This window comes from Boleophthalmus pectinirostris, unplaced genomic scaffold, assembly GCF_026225935.1.
Source record: "Boleophthalmus pectinirostris isolate CB_2022bp ecotype Guang Dong unplaced genomic scaffold, ASM2622593v1 HiC_scaffold_8, whole genome shotgun sequence".
Classification (NCBI taxonomy): Eukaryota; Metazoa; Chordata; class Actinopteri; order Gobiiformes; family Gobiidae; genus Boleophthalmus; species Boleophthalmus pectinirostris.
The window spans coordinates 12,017,857-12,035,419 of NW_026571515.1; the positions used below are offsets into that span (position 1 = coordinate 12,017,857).

Here is a 17,563-nt window from a genome sequence, read left to right on the forward strand (position 1 = left end):
TGGTACAGCAATAGCTAAAAAAAGGCAGAGTGAACTACATAGACCATGATCCTTTGCTCCATTTCAGTGCAGACTACAAGAAGAAATAACAGTTCTAAGCACTTTTAAGTGTTAGTTTTTTGGATTAAGTTTTGTCAAGGCTATTATTATTGTATTATTGGATATTGTTACATCCCATATCGTGAGCTTTCCTATAATATCACAAAAAATATTGTACCATGACAATATTGTATCGTTGGACTTGGATATTGTTACACCCCTACAAATCACACAATCTCCCTGAGTGTCCATGAGGTCCCCAACCCAACTTTAAAATCTGCTAACCGTGTTATGTAACCCTTTAAAGAGGAGGAATTACACGTCTATGGGCCGGTAACTGCTAACCCATCACATATTTAGATCACCGTGTTACCTTTCATTGTTTTGAAAATGCTCTATCTGCTGAAAACAACAAGTTTATTAAGTTCCAGTTTCATTTTTGATTCTCTTGAGTCTCTAAGTAGCTATATTACTCCCCCTTCAGAGTAATATCATGACACTTCAGTGCGCATTTCCTTTTGTATCATGTTTTTGTATATTTATGTAGAACTGTCGTGTGGAAGCGTGGGTGATGTAGGATGTAGGCTTGTGGGCTGAACTTTTGATAAAATCTTACAGCTAACCATAAGGAGGGTTTGAATAAGACCTGAGTGAGATCTCTAGATTACTCAAACATGCACGGATGACATTTAAAACCTCTTCAGGCTTGTTCTTGATGAAGGAACAACACTATAACATGTTAGACAGCTTAAAAAAGTTGATTTTACGTAAATACATGTAATTATTGTATTAGTTTAGGATTTAACTTGTCATTCTTCTCTCAAATATTAATTGTGGTGTTCAAAATGTTCACTGGGAACTCAGATTGTTAATTGTAATTGCCTACGTAAAAATAAGTTATTTTTTCTTATCTTTCAGTTTTGATAAATGATGCCCTTTGGGAATAGGGGTAAGCCAGAATTCCCATGACGTTAGTTAAAAACAAAATATGAACAACAAATATTAGTATAAGGACAAAAGCTGAAGTTGTATTTTGAGCCATATGCGCTTGTGACTATTTCTCATGAGGAAAACTGATATTATTGCATTAAACGTGAAATCACTGGGTTGCTAAATTTGAACTTCTGCATGTTGTTCTTTGGTTTGTCCAAATAAATGAGTTCTAAAATAGTGCTACACTGGGAAAACCAATGGGATTTTATTATTAGCATTTGCTCTGGTTTTCTGAAATACTTAGATATGGATCGTTTCTCAAAGTTTTTTAGCCCAAATTGGAAACTGTGTTGTTTTGGAACACTTATCTGCATGCATGGCTATTTTCAACATGGAGCTTCTAGATAAATGCTTCATTGTAAAGGCAATTTTAGTGATGAAATAATCAGAACAAGTTGTGTAAGATAAGGTACACTTTATTAGCCAGGCTGGCCCCACCTAGTGCCTCCGCTCAATTTCATTTCTCTCCATCGACTCGGTCAGGAATCAGAATACACTACACGGTTGGCAAAAAACGGAAGTGTGAGTTCGGGCACCAGCCAATCAGCGAAGAGCCTTACATTCTGTGTTGTAAACGATTTCTGAGATCGAGGATTTAAATCCGGAACAAAGAAAAGAGATTCTTCCTACAGGATTTGGGAAAAGCTTAATATACCAGCATTACATTTGTCATGACCAAATAGCAGCGATTGGTTAAATGGAAAAAAAGAATCCACCTACCATTGAGTGAATAAATTCTAACGCTGTGAGGTCAGATGAAACCGGCTGATGAATCAGGCTAACACTTTATTGTCCCCACAAAGAAATTTGTTCTCTGCATTTGATCCATTCTTCAGAGCTGCTGGGGGATCTCCTCATTGTCACAACTACATGTTCTTGAGCTAGGCTTGGTCAGAACTTCCAGACACAGAGTGAAACCTGCAAACTGTGCACAGAACGGGCTAGGCAAGCAAGGTGAAGTGTGTGAACTAACCACTCAACCAATGTGTGAAGGTGTTCAGAGCATTTATCATTCAAAACGGAATCAGAATCTGAATTTATTCTAGGGATGTAACGATGAATACTAACTCGAGCTTCCCCCTGGCTTGAAAGTCCCAGCTCGTGCTTCCCATTCTCACTGCGGGAACGTTCCCCTCCTCCTACCAGGTGCCTCCTTCTCTTGAGCGGCACATGGGTACCAGCCTTTAGTATGTGATGTATTGAGTTAGAAAATCGTCATTCTATATCATAATAAAATGAAATGTGAATGTAGTGAGACCAAATGTTGGGCCTTGTTTATATCATTTTATCGATCTTCCTGAAGTGGCACACATTTTTTTCAGTCTGTAATATCAACATAATCCTCATTTGCTCGCAGAATTTTACTATGAAATCGTATTTAAAATATCTTTTTCTTGTTCCCCATGTCCTGTAGCATCTGTAACTGTTGACTATTTCCTCACCTACTTGCCATGAACATAATTGTTCAGCAGCACAACACAAGAACCTAACTTTCATAAAGGGTGCAATTCAGAGGGACTTTCCAGCTTGGGGACTTTCCAGCTATTTCCCGTAACGATATCCAAATCTCACGGCACAATATTATCACGTTATGCATCTCACGGTATGATATTTATTAAGATATTTTGGAGAGGCTGATATAATTGTAGACAGGACACTTTTTTTGCTTTTAAAATACCTTGACGAGATTTTGGTGTGAATTATTTCTATCATAATCCCAAGAATTCAAGTAAAAAACATATTTCTTTAGGTTGTTTGCACTGAAATGAATCATGGAATATGTAGTTTATAATGTTTATAAGCTGTTGCTATGATAAAACCATGCATTTAAGCAAAGGAACTTGTGATTCGACATATTGTGACAGGCCACGATATTATTGTGAGACTTTTTGACGATACGATATCACGATATTTCGGGTTATTGTTACATCCCTAGTCATTTCAATACAAAAGAACAGAAACAAAACACTGTACTCGGGTCCAGATCACATAGAGACTTCAGATTAAGTATTTCAATCTATTTTAAAGAACACTTCCTACACGATTATGTAAACACATGAGAAGGAAAGAAGTAAACAACAGAAGACCATGGTTTACAAGCTTTGTAGCATCACCCTCAAGTTTTTGTAAGACTACAATAACTAATCGGAAAAACATATGACTAATCAATCAGTGAAATTAGTCACTTGTCTGCCAATGTCTGCTTCTCATGGTAAAACACTGTATCGGTTTATGAATATTAATAAACCTAGTAAACGGCATAAACAAATAAATGACATACAAAAACATATATAAGATAAAAACGAATAATTAAAGTCAGTCAATGAACAAATAAAAACAATAATAAAAAGTTGGCAAAACAAGGATATATCCCACTTCTCATGTGTCCAAATCTTCCCTTTTTTTAATGCACCTAACTGTCTTTTTAATGCACCTCACAAAGCTACTCATACATGCTCAACTGCACATTGAAAAAAAAAAAAGGACTTATACTGTCATTTAATTAATTAATTTATTTTTTTATACATGAAAAGTAGGAGGCTGAAAAACTCATTAACAAACATAACTAGGTTCCCCCACCTCTTCCTCTTCCCACTTGTAGCTGTACAGAGTGGCATATGTACTGTTATTATTGTCAACATTGAGCTTATCTCTCCAAATACACTTTTTAAGAATCTCTACGTAACCATACACAATTAGTCATTTATATTTACTCATGCTGAAACCTCACACTCTGACTCATACATACACACTGCTGTAGCGGTTTATGCATTTGTATTGTATTTTTCCGTATTATACTTATTGTACAATGGTCCCTCGTTTTTTGCGGGGGTTACGTTCTAAAAATAACCCGCAAAAGGCAAAATCCGCGAAGTAGTCAGCTTTATTTTTTACAATTATTATATCTGTTTTAAGTCTGTAAAACCCCTCACCACACACTTCATACACTTTTCTCAGACAGGACACTTACAACCCTTTTTGCATCCGTTTCAAAACTTATTGCTGCTGTCGTCCTTTTGTTATTTTCCTCCTTCTTTATGTAAAGAACTGAAGATTAATTTATTCCGTAATGGCGTAAAAGTTGCGTAACTTGTACCTTCCTTCAGCGTGTCCAGAAGTCAAAATTTTTGTGCGATGGTTAGATCAAACATTTATGTAAATTTGTCAAGCTGAACACATTCTGGACTGTACAGGAGACACGGCACGGAGTAGATTGATTGACAGTGTTCTACAGCCAATCAGGACGCAGAGGGAGGAACACAATACGCGTTCATACAGTGTAAAAAAAAAAAAGCATACAAAAAAAATCAGCAACACAGCGAGACCACGAAAGGTGAACGGCGATATAGTGAGGGACAACTGTACTGTTCTGTCTAATGTTTGTGTGCATATTGTATGTTGCAAATGAAAAAAAAACAACAACAAAAAAACACTTCATCGACTGCAAACCTGGAAGAAAGAGCCTTGGGACAAAAGTACATTATCTGTCCACCTTTGCAAGTGTCAGCATGCAAAGTTGTGTTCACATTACTATGACACCTTAAGCATTTGCTGTTTCTGAAAGTTGTGAAAGGGTTAGGGTTAGAAAAAGTTGAAAACTGTTGTGTTGAATAATTAGGATTCTGGGGATGCATTAAGAAAGTGAGGAGTAACTCTGGGACTCTGCAAATAAGTAAAAATAAACAGTAATAGTTCTGCTTTCATTTTGAACACGGTAAACATGAAGTACAGCGCCATTAACTGATAATACTCTTTACTCATTAGTATCAAGTGGTCTGACATCAGCATAATTCTTCCCTTAACCTAATCAAATTATATTAAAAAATGCCCTACTGAACTGGTTACCTGAGCTTGACCCTCTTTAGTGCTGTAATAAAACGCGATCGGTCCACAGATGGCTGTTGTGGAGGCTCTCAAACTGAAGCTTTCAAAAGACGTCGGTCCGTCCGCTCGTCCTAATTATTTCTCCGATCAATAGTGGAAATTAGTCAGGTCCCAAGTCAGATTTTTAGAGCAAAGCCAGTGAAAGCATGAACAAAAGCAAATGGAAAACGACCTGCGTAATAGTGTTCACCGTTTACTTTTACATTTGCTTGAGTTAATGTATTTACTTATTCAATATTTTACAGACATAAAGTCACAAACCAATCATAACATAAAACAGTGAATCGTAAAATGACACAGTATAAGTTTGTCAGTTTGATTCCAGCACTGTCTAATGCATGTTGTGCTGTTGAGCAAGACAGGTCACTCAGCAACTCTTTTTTTTGTTTATTAAAGGCACAGTCTGGAAGTTTGGACATAGGACCTCATTTCCTAGTGAGCCGGAGTGTTGGAGACGTCTGGAGACAATTTTTTTAAACTATTCCATCCAGTCCTTGTATTTGCAGAGGTCGCTGGTGCTAGACTAGTGCATGTCAATGGTCATAGTTAGTTGCCACTAAAAACAGTCTCACCCACTCCACAAAACACCCAAAGTAAATCTATTATTACACCAGACTGTCGATGTAAATGTCTGTGTCAATAGAATAATTTTAGAAGTAAAACCAACCTTGCATTTGAAGGATTTATGTCTGAGCAGCAGCGAGTTGTTCTTCCTGATAGAAATCTTGGTACTGGCGGACTGATCTCACCTAGCGCCTTTCTTACCGACAAAGTAAAATTCTGCTGGTGCTGCTGAGAAAGTAGTCCCTCAACATGCGACAATTCATGTGATGCAAGATTAGTTTTATTTCAGACATTATCAACACAGACATTTACATCGACAGTCTGGTGTAATAATAGATTTGTTTCGGGTGTTTTGTGGAGTGGGTAAGACTGTTTTTAGCGGCAGGATAACTATGGCCATTGACATGCACTAGTCTAGCACCAGTGACCTCTGCAAATACAAGGACTGGATGGAATATTTCAAAAAGTGTCTCCACACGTCTCCAACACTCTGGCTCACTAGGAAATGAGGTCCTGTGTCCAAAATTCTGGACTGTCCCTTTAATGTTTTTCACAAATATTTGCTGTCACAGTAATGGTAATGACAACTAGCATGCTAATCACGTTGTAGATGTTTAATGTTTATGTTGGATTTGAAAAAGGATGGTTCAAATAGAGATTACCAGAATGCTTAAACATGGATGATACCTAAAACCTCTTCAGGCGTGTTATTGATCAGGGAACAATGTTATAACATGATAGAAAGCTACAAATAGTTTAAAAACGATGTTCTGAAATGCAGAGTTTTTCCGTTACGGTGACATTAACAACTAGCACTTCCTTATCATCTGACAATAAATGTTTCATAATTAGATCCAGACAGTGCGCAGCTGACTATTTTGACCACAAAAGCTACTTAAAATATATCTGTACCGGGGCAAGACAAGCTTTGCTCAAATACTGTATTTTTCGGACTATAAGGTGCACTGTCGATTTTTGAGAAAATGAAAGGGTTTTAAGTGCGCCTTATAGTCTGAAAAATGCGGTACATGGAAACAATCATTGTGTACAAGATCTTTTAACGATTTTCCATTCAGTAACAGAGTCTTTACAAACCCAGTGAGGTTGTTTCTGTGGCTGAGAGACTGGTCTGCTCCCCTCGGGTTTCTCTATTGGCTCTAATTGACATGATGAGCGACCACTGCGCACATAATGACAGTCTCATGCTCCTGACTGCACACTTTCTACGGGGGAATCCTCAGCTGTGGATGCTAAAACAGATCTACCAACATGTTTACTGATATTTATTACTATTTAACAACACGACATTTCTGCCTGGTATTTTGGATTTAAAGGTGCGCTAGGTACCTTTTCTAGTGGAGGGTCTGTCGCCTGCTTGTCTCCATGGAAATAAATTTAAGGAGACAGATTGTGCTTGTGTCTGCTCTCTCAGCAGTTTTACATAGAACCCCAGAGGGTCATTGGTGCCCCCCAGACGTGTGTGAAGAAAAACACACATGTTAAGGAAAAATAACGGTCCCCATCTGTGCACATCTCAAGCAGGTTTGATATCGGTAATTGTGCGTGTGTGTATCAGCTGTAAAATTATGTCACCATTCTGACACCTACTCATAGTTTTTGCCTTGTATATGCCGCGTGGACCATGCCTCTAAACCAGAACTAAAACCAGAACTAAACCAGGACTAAAACCAGGCTAAACCACAACTAAACCAGGAATAAACCAGGACTAAATCATCACTAATCCAAGACTAAACCAGCACTAGTCCAGGATTAAACCAGAACTAAAACCAGGACTAAATCAGGAGTAAACCTGGACTAATCCAGGACTAAACCAGGACTAAACCAGCGCTAATCCAGGACCAAAACCAGGTCTAAATCACGACTAATCTAGGACTAAACCAGGTTTAAACCATGTCTGCATTTGAAAGCTGCGGTGTCCAATGGGAGCTGATGATATCATTAATGTCGTCACCTCTGATGACATTAATGGCAAATGCAAATCACTGAGTTTTTTTGGTTGGTATCAATATGACAACGTGACACTGCTGAATCCTATGTGTATCACCGAATAAATTTTTTTTATTGGAGATGAAATTACACCTAAAAATACAGGCATTCTGACTCTGAGCAGATCTGACCTGTAACTTGGTCTGGTTTAGTCTCTGTGAAGATACTGTGAAACATTCCAGACCAAGCAATACCTGGATATCATTAAGAATTTGCCAATACGATACATACCTCGACACATAGGCCACGATACAATATATACTTCGATACATAGGCCACGATATGATACATACTTCGATTCGATTCGACATATTTCAAATTGATTCGATATGGTAAAAAAAAAAGCTAAATCATGGATGTGATACTAAAAGTCTTTGTTAAACCACTTCTTGTGCAAAGTTAAAATGAAACTTAAACATTTTAATCATCAAATTTGTGAAAATGTCAAATGTGTCGCATAAATGAGGTTCCTTCCTCTAAAGCAACAAAACTGTAGCTATAACAAATTAATATAGTAAAATATACCCAAAAATCCTCTTGGCGATATATCGATACAGCAGCCCACGATATTGATACTGTATCATCACATTAAATGATACGATATATAGATATTTCAATATTTTTGCACACCCCTACCAAGCAATAGCATCATCATGGAGCAAAGCATTTGATGGACCCTCCACCAGAAAAGTTACACAGCTCCGGACAGTAAGAAAGCATATTTTCAGCAATTATAGCATCAAGAAAAAAAGATTAGGCTGCATCGTGGTAAAACTTCATAATATACGGGACAGTAATGGAAATTCCAAGATGCAGGACCTTCACACCTTTTCCGTATTTCAAACATACCACTGATGGATGTCTCTATTTTCACACTCTGGGCCTGTAAAGTTTACAATATTTTACTGTAATTTTGACAGTTTTATCTAACCATTCACTTAACTTTTTATATCTCTCTTTCTTTCTCTCCTTTCTTTCTGTGTGACTGTGCTGCCTGGACCCATGTTTTCTGGTGATTTGGAAATTACATTGTCATTTTACTCACATTTTTACCCATTTGTGCTGCATTTGTTTGTTTTGTGTTTCCCAATATCATTTACTATGCATGTGTTTTTTCTTTTTTGTGTGTGTAATGTAAATCTCGTCACGGTCGTGCATTTTGATTTCATTATCGACACATTTTTGTATATTTTTGTGGTGAATTAATTGTGCGTCCTGTATTTTTGTGTAATTTTTTGCGCTGAATTTATGATTTTGTATGTTCCGTTTCATGTTTTGTTTGTGTGCGTGTGTGGCTGTTTTGTTATGGTGAACCGTAAAATCATTTTGTGGTTGTGCGTGTTGATTTTCGAAACGTTTTTTTTGTGGGATGGTTGTGTTTTTAACCCATTTGTTGTGCTTAAAAAATTAATTTCATCATCAAAATTGTTTTAAATTTGTGTCCGTGTGTGTGTGACTTGGGTTTTGTTCTAACGTAAATCATCTTGTGGTTGTTCATTTGGATTTTGGCATGTTTTTTCAAATTTTTTTCATCATTTTTGTCTTACCAAATAAATTTTTTTTTACATTTTTGCTGTTGTGCTTGATTGCTTTCTCATGGTGAACTGTAAATCATCGTGGTTGTGAATTTTGATTTTGGCACATTTTTTGTGGGTTTCCTGTTATTTTTATATATTTTTTATTACATTTTTTCCACATACCCTTGCGTATTTGTTGTTGTGTGGATGATTTGGATGCCCCGCAGAGGTCCAGCGCTCACAGGGGGATGACATGCATGTGCCCGTGCTGCTAACATCGCCGAGGACTAGCTCACTAACCCACTGCAGACCCCCGCAACATGACGGACGTGCTGGTAAAAAAAAAAACTACAAAACTCTTTCACTGATGTTTCTTCTTCTGCTGCTTTATCTTTGCTGTTTTTGTTTTTTGTTTTTTTTAAAATCACAATTTAACGCTGTTTTCTGATCATTGTCATAATGTTGTGGAGTGGGTAAGACTGTTTTTAGTGGCAGGATGAACTATGGCCATTAACATGCACTAGTCTAGCACCAGCGACCTCTGCAAATACAAGGACTGGATGGAATATTTAAAAAAGTGTCTCCACACGTCTCCAACACTCTGGCTCACTACGAAATAAGGTCCTATGTCCAAAATTCCAGACTTTATTTTAACTATGTGTGAATGAAACAAAACACAACTCCAGGTCTGTTTGTGATGAGGAAACAACATTACAACATAGATCAGAAAATAAAAAAATATAAGCCTTTTAGTTTCAAAACTTAAAAAAAAAAGTTTCATCATCAGTAGCAACGCAATTTTTTCAGGCTGCAGTAAAATGGGGCGTTTTCACTTCCACAAACTTATACTGTTCTCTTTTATATTGTGGTACTGTATTGTAAAAGTGCTTGTAATGCAGTTATATGATTTTCAAGGTTTTCATGGTCATGGAAATCCTGGAAAAGTCATAGAAATTGAACATTACATTATCCAGGCCTGGAAAAGTCATGGAATTTTAGTATCTCTTTCATGCAACTGCAGCGTTCTGTTAAGTTATCATCAGGCTATTATGATTATTTCCAAACATATGTGCCTTTTGTTTAAAAGAGACGACAATAAATGCACTGACAGTATTTTGAATGTTAAAAAACTCTAATACCAAACCATACGGTGAGTGGAAAGGGTAAGCATTTTTTTTTTATATTTAGCCCTAAAAGTTTGACCAATTCTACACAAGTTGGTGCCGTAAAGTCATGAAAAATCCACTGAAAAAGAATCTGAACCCTGGATTTTAAGTCTTTTTTTTTTTTTAATACACCAGATACAATTAACTGATTTAGAAACCTTAACAATTTTGGTTCTAGGCAATAGAATTTCCTTTGCAAACACTTTTTTTTTAGCTTAATATCGAAAAAAAAGTTGAAGTTAAGTTTTGATTCTTACTGAAAAGCCGATGTTCTGAAATGCCTGCAGCTTTTCTATTAGTTTAGAAGTTCATATTCATAGTCTTCTCTCTAAATAAAAACCTCTCTGGTGGAGAGTTCACTTCCTGCTTTTCTCCATGGAGATGTTATTGCTTTCCCTGGAATGTTCCATGGTATGACTTTAAACATGTCCGTCAAACATTGAATCATTACGGTTGTTTCTATTGCTCCAGACACACAATAATTCCTCCTGTGATTAGGGGTGACTCTCCACAGATCTGGGGCCTCATTTATAAAGCTTTCTTGCGTAAAAATCCTTGCGTACGCGCTCTCTACGCCAACCGCGGTATTTATGAACCACAACTAAGGCGTGGCTCTTTGCTTATCTCTACGCCAACTCGGGACCTCCTGTAAGCTCTACGCAAAGTCTGGAGACACGGGGAAAAAGCGACACTCGTGGAGAGAAGCAGAAGTGAACAGAGTTTGAAGAAGTGTTTGATCAGAAAATCCACATATATAGAAGAATTACCTTCAGATTTGCGCATTTAAGTGTTTGGTTCGCCAAAGCACGGAGAAGGGCTGTTTATTCCACTCATTATTCTCCACAATATTATACATTTGAAACTCGTGCACGAGCGCGGCCACGTTCCCGGACCCGGTGTAGCGCAGAGTCTCCCACAGTCCACAAAGCGACCACAGACTTCTATAGAACACAGTCTGTGACCAACACAGAGGACGAAATAATGACCCGACCTGAGAGAAAACTCTTCCCTTGGACGCAGCAGGAGCCAGGCTTTGATTTAATGAACGCAACTTTAACACTTTTACTTTAGTCTTTACGCACCGAGCAGCAGAGTGACCTGAGTCTGCGGACAACACGAAGCCTACTGCCCGAACCTGACCCCAACCAAAATCTTCCCTACATTTTTGTGTAATGGGGAACTCTTGTACATGAGAGCTGCTCTCTGACTGTATGAAGAACAGAATAATGCTCATGCCCGTCCCGACCCAGACCCACACTCACAGACCCAGACCCACACTTACAGGTTCAGCAGTTTGGATGTTTCGTGTGGACTTTAATTGGCAGAATAACATCTGTATCTGATGTGTTTCATGCTAAATCTGTGTCCTCGTATCCTCGTGTCCCTCCCTCGCTCCTTTCCCTCTCCAGGGGAGGGCATCTGAATCTCCCTCACGCGCTCATAATTTGACCATTCAGATCAGCACGTGCACGTATCTACGTGTATGTGCATAAATACAGGGCCAGTCCACACACACATCATAGACAGACTTAAAAATATAGCGATAAAATTCTTGAAACAGCGAAAAAACACATGGTCTTTACTGCAAAGATGTGCTGCCTAAATATTATGAAATATGATTAAATGAACAGATGAGTCATTGTTGTCACTTTTAGTTTTGTATTTATTTATTAAACGTTGTTTAATAAAGTCTTTGTCGTGATCACGTGGTGCTGCGTGGTGCGTCCTCCTCCCTCTGTCCCGCGTGTCTCAGTCAAACCCACTGATTATCGGCCCATGTTTAGGGAAATCTCATTCACGAGTCACTTTACATGCTCCTTTTATGGTGAGGTGGAGGTGTGGAGAGGGCGTGACGTGATGTGGGTTTACGTACACAAATTGTAGTTGCAGGTGGGATTTATAAAGCAAAGATTGCGTGGTTTGTTGCGTGCGGTGGGTTTTCTAAATATGGAGTTTGCGTGGCGCACGCCTGTCGTAGCTACTAGGCGTACGCACTAACTTACGACAACTCCTGCGCAGTTTTTATAAATGAGGCCCCTGAACTGTAATGTATCATAGTGCTGTAACCTGCTTCTCCCTCTCCCGATAGACAAGTTTAATCTGTACTGTGGAACATTCTAGACAAAACAGTAACATTTCTATGAAGACAAGAGTTGCGTAGTGTACCTTTTAAGTGAACTGAATTCTCTTTTGCAAACAGACATTTCGAATCTTATATTATTGTTTTTCTCCTAAATTATTCAGCCCTTATTGTCAGTTCCTCTTTTTACTCATTATATGCTTTATTTCATGTCATGGGTGAATAATTTTTTCATATCCGCTGCTTTGAGTTAAACAGTTTCAAACAGAGCATGCATGGCCCATATTTACTGCAGCAGCTTCTTAAGACGACAAATCTCTGTAAAAACCTGTAAAGCTAACAACAGAACGCTTTATTATTAGATGCAGAGAGTACATAGCTGACTTATGTTTACCTCAAAAGCTGCTTATAGAACAGTGCAAGACAAACAAGCTCAAATACATAGGAAAAAACAGATACAGGTACTTTAAATGGCTCATATTACGCTGTTTTCTGATCTATGTCATAATGTTGTTTCCTCTTCAAAAACCTGCCTGGAGTTGTGTTTTGTTTCATTTACACATGTTTAACACACAGACACTGCATATTTAGGATTCAGTTCTTGCCTCAAACAGAAAACACACTTCCACCTTGTGATGTCATGTGGCAATACAACAATTTTTTGAAACTCCATACACCTTCACCAGAATCATTTATAGGGGTGTAACGGTACATGTATTTGTGCTGAACCGTTTCAGTATGGGACGTTTGGTTCGGTGCAGGGCTGTGCACGAGTGAATTCATGCAATTTGTCTGCCTTGACTACGTCCCTCCGAACCACGTGGATCATCGCAAAACTATGGTCGTCGCACCCCGGTCCTCATTTTTGCCTTTTGTCGGCTTTTTTCAGGCCAAAAATATAAAGATTGAGTAAAACTTCATCCTGGAACTGTTGTGCTGAACTTCACTTTTTGCAAAATTTTGTTTACTGTTTACAAGGAATTTGTTTTTATAATATTTCATACATTTGTTGCTTATTTGAGAATATTTAATTTAAGTTTTTAGTATTACCAAGCAGCACTTTGCATTTATTTTAAGCAAGGCCGGGCCTGGTTAGTACTTGGATGGGAGACCGCTGGGAAAATCAGGTGCCACAGGAGGGCACCAGTTACAAAAACTGTTGTTGTGTCCTTAGGCAAGACACTTCACCCACATTGCGTAGTATGAAAGTGGTGTATGTGTGAGTGATAGTGGTGGCCGGAGGGACCGATGGCACCGATCGCCATGGCAGCTGCTCTTCCGTCAGTCTGCTCCAGGGCAGCTGTGGTTACATTTAGGGACGGGCATTCGATCAAATTTTCTTAATCGATCGTCGGAAGAATTAACAATCGATTATCGATTAATCATTAACGTTTTTATATTAAAATGATCATCATTATTATTACTATCTGCACTACTAATCTGCATAAATAAATTCAACTTTACGACATATAAACTGTAACCACTCTAGAGCCACATCAATCCGTTTGACATTATAATGTGTTTAATTCAGTTTTGCGCAACTCTCACAGAAACGAAACTTAAAACCGCATCGCTAATTTGCATAAACTCCGCGAAGATAAAAATACAGCTCTTGTGTCGCTCATGCGGTTCAACTTCTGTCGGATTAAAAGACATGATTCAGTGGAATACAGGTTAGTGTGACCATATTTGCCAGGACACCGTACGGGGGGAGGGAGGTGGGGACTCGTCATCGACATTGAGCGACTCTCACCTGGTAAAGCTTTTTCCCACTGGACACAGAAACATATGTTCCTGCTTTGTACACTGTCCACATGGACTCACACTTGTCCCGAACGCAACGGAAAGTGTGGAATTTCTTGTACAAATCATCGCTGGTACGCTGCAGACTGACCGAATGTTTGTGTTTGCTCGCTCCTTCTGATGCAGAGACACTTGTACGGACCCTGTGTGGTCACGCTACGCACAGCAACCTACATTCGGTTTGTCGATTAAAATTAACATAATCGATGAAATTCTTCATGATAAATTATCGATTAATCGATTAATCATGCCCATCCCTAGTTACAATAGTAGTTTACCATCACCGGGTGTGGACAAAAAGAATAATTAATCTATAAATGCTCTGTAAAGTGTCTTTGTGACATATGTCTGTGAAAAGCGCTATATAAATAAAGACTTACTAACTTACTTATTTTCCGGTGTGTATAATGTTAAAACAAATTGTTGCTTTAATAAACATACAAATAAACAACAAGTAAATCGTTTTGCATTTTGTTCCCATACTGTACCAAAAATTAACCGAACCGTGACCTCAAAACTGAAGTGCGTTACATCCCTTATCATTTGTATAAAATTCAACCCTGGAATTGCCAGTCTCTACTGAACTAAAGCTAAAAGGGAGCTGTTTATTTGAAAACTACCACTACGTACATGACATCACAAGGTGGAGCAGAGCATTCTGAGCTTTGGAGATGTAAACAGACTAATAATAAATGATTACTCAAACATGTGTGACTGAAACAAAACACAACGCCAGGTATATTTTTGAGGAGATAACAACATTCTAACATAACTTAAAGCTCACAAGAGTCAATTTTGTAATATAGAACTTTTAGTATTTTCCTTTTTAAAATGTTGTACTTTAAAATGGTTTGAATGGACTTATTTAGGCCACAATTAACAAATCTCACCACAACACAAACTTGCAATTTTCCAGTCGTATTGTATAACTGCACAGCAACACAACAGTGCATCTCTTCACCTCTTTTTTTCTACACTTTCTTTCCTTATATGGGCCTTTCCCTCGCTTTCCACACCTCATCTGTCTCCGGACGACTTTATTGGTTCAAAATTACACCTTAACGACTCACGGAGAAGCGCTTTTCTAATGGACGCTCTGCTTTTCCTTCGCCTGGGGGTCGGCGCAGTGAAATTGGCCAAGTTTGGTGCTTCTTTGTCAACTTCTTTGGCATGTCTGAACTGGATCCTAGCTGTCCAGGGAATGTTAAGATCCATCTCCTCTTTGTACGCACCAGGAAGGGATGGGTGGTTTACTTTTTTTCCCTCTCTCTCTCTCTCTCTCTCTCTCTCTCTTCGTTTTTTTTTGTTTTTTTTTTCTTCTTGGAGGAGAAGCCAGGTCTGATTCATCAAGTTTCACACTCAAAGCGGGAAGCTGCGAGTGTCACAACCATTTCCTGCCTGCTGCTGCTGCTATTGCTGTTGCATGGGTTTTTTTGTATCTTAATCGTGGATATTTTTTAAACCTTTTTTTTGTTTTTTTGGTAGTTTTTCAGTGTGGGGAAATAGGCATTGTTTGATGGATGCAATGAAGCGTTGATTTCTGGCAGGGTTCGTCGGTCTGTTGAGAACTGCTCGAGCTGGTGAGGTTGGTGATACTTTTTGTAGTACTTGTAGTATTAGTACTGTTGTATGAGCTAGTATTGTTGATGCTCAATGCTGTGTACTTTCTAATAATTCGATTTGTTTGTTGCCTAGACGGTGTTAAGTTTTTTTCTCCTCTAAAAACTCGTGTAGCTACGTGATTTGACGTGTCTGACCCAGTTAACTTAACAAAATTTGAGCGTTAAACATGTCTAAACTAAACAAAACGCAACTCCAGGTCTGTTTTTGAGGAGAAAACAACGTTCAGAAATGAGAAAATACACACACTTTAGTTTCAAAACATAACAACTGAGTGTAAATAACTGTAAGGTCAATGTAGGTTTTATCATGCTTCAATAAAATCGTGCATTTTCAGTTCCCAAATCTTACATTGTACAGTAAAATGTGTACATGCAGTTTGGTTATAACGATGGTTGCAAATGTACAGGTATTGCTTTTGTATGAACATTGTAAAGGCAGTAGAATTTCCTCAAAAACAAAATATTTTATCGTAAAAATAGTTTGAGTTCATAATAGGGGTTGGGCAAGACACGAGATTGGAGCTATGAGAACGAGACAAGATGAGATTCTGACATTATTTAAACTATAATAAATACATTGTGATTTCAGTTCCCAGTTTTAGTTTAATAATTTTTGATTTACTTTATTTATTTAATATTTCTGCTGCTCACTGCTGCTCTGCTTTTTGGGACTACATATTCACCAAAAATGTAACTCATAAGTGCTCGCAAGTATTTTTTCAAAATGTAAAACATGAGGGAAAAAATCTCACAAGATCATTTTTACTTCAAATTTTTACTTAAATTTTGTCAATCTTGTCCCGTTTTTAGTTCATATATTCATGTATTCTTGGTTACTTGATTTTTGACGGTTAAATGTGTGCAAAATTAAGTCAAAAATGGGCATTGTTTTAGAAATCGACTCCTACCTCTTATTTTTTTTCGATAAGTGAGCTAGACAAATGATTATATCTTTTGTACATCAAGATTTGTGAAATACAGTTGTATTTAAATAAAGATGGACAGATGGATGTCTCTTAGTGATGTAACAATAACCAAAATATCTGGATATCGTATCGTCAAGTCTGAAAATAATATCGAGTGCTGTCACAATATATTGAATTACAAGTCTGTTTGCTAAAATGACTAGTTACGATTTTAATGTCTTTCTTCATGAAAAATATCGCAATAAATATCGAACCGTGAGATGCATATCATGATATATCACATAGAGGTCTTTTGATATTGTCATCCCTACATATCATATTGTTAAAAGTCTCAAAATAATATGGAGAGCTATCACAAAATATCGAATTTCAAGTTCCATAATATATAATAAACATAAGGAACTACAAAGCCCATGATGCATTTCAGCTCAGCAACATGAAGATATTAGTTTTTTACTTTAATTCTTGCGATTATGACAGTAATGATTCACACCAATGTCTTATCAAGGTATTTTTAAGGCAAAAACGATCGTATCTACAGTCCTATAAATAAGTCTCTCCAAAATTTCGCTGTAAATATCGTACCGTAAAATGAACATCGTGATAATATCGTACCGGGAGATTTGGATATCGTTACATCCCTGGTGTCTCTGTGATAAAAGGTCTTTTGGCATGGGTTTGACAGTCTGTACAGTTCACAAAACAATAATACAATTATGAATATTTTTAAATTCGACTAAAGATTATTTCAAGTAATCGTTAGCCCATGAACTTTGTAATAAGTATTGTGAGATTTTGGTATTTCATTAATTCAAAATTCAAATCAATGGTTGGATGCTGCATAAAACTTAATCAAAAATTCTAATTTAAAGGTGCATTGTGTAACTTTTCCGGTGGGCCCATCAAATGCATCATTATTCTTTTGTCTGGAATGAGCCACAGTATGGCATTAAACTTTTTT

General features: G+C 37.6%; 1 protein-coding gene across 3 annotated transcripts in view; it reads left to right on the forward strand.

The window, feature by feature from the left end:
• rgs19 (regulator of G protein signaling 19) overlaps positions 1–17,563 on the forward strand; it is an 83,624-nt gene that overhangs the window by 12,446 nt on the left and 53,615 nt on the right. The window contains exon 1 of one of the 3 annotated variants that reach the window (XM_055165624.1): positions 15,421–15,639. The exons of the other annotated variants lie outside the window; for them this stretch is intronic. The gene's annotated coding sequence lies outside the window, so the exon portion shown is untranslated. Of the gene's footprint in view, positions 1–15,420; positions 15,640–17,563 lie in introns of those variants that run through there. 3 annotated transcript variants of the gene reach the window in all.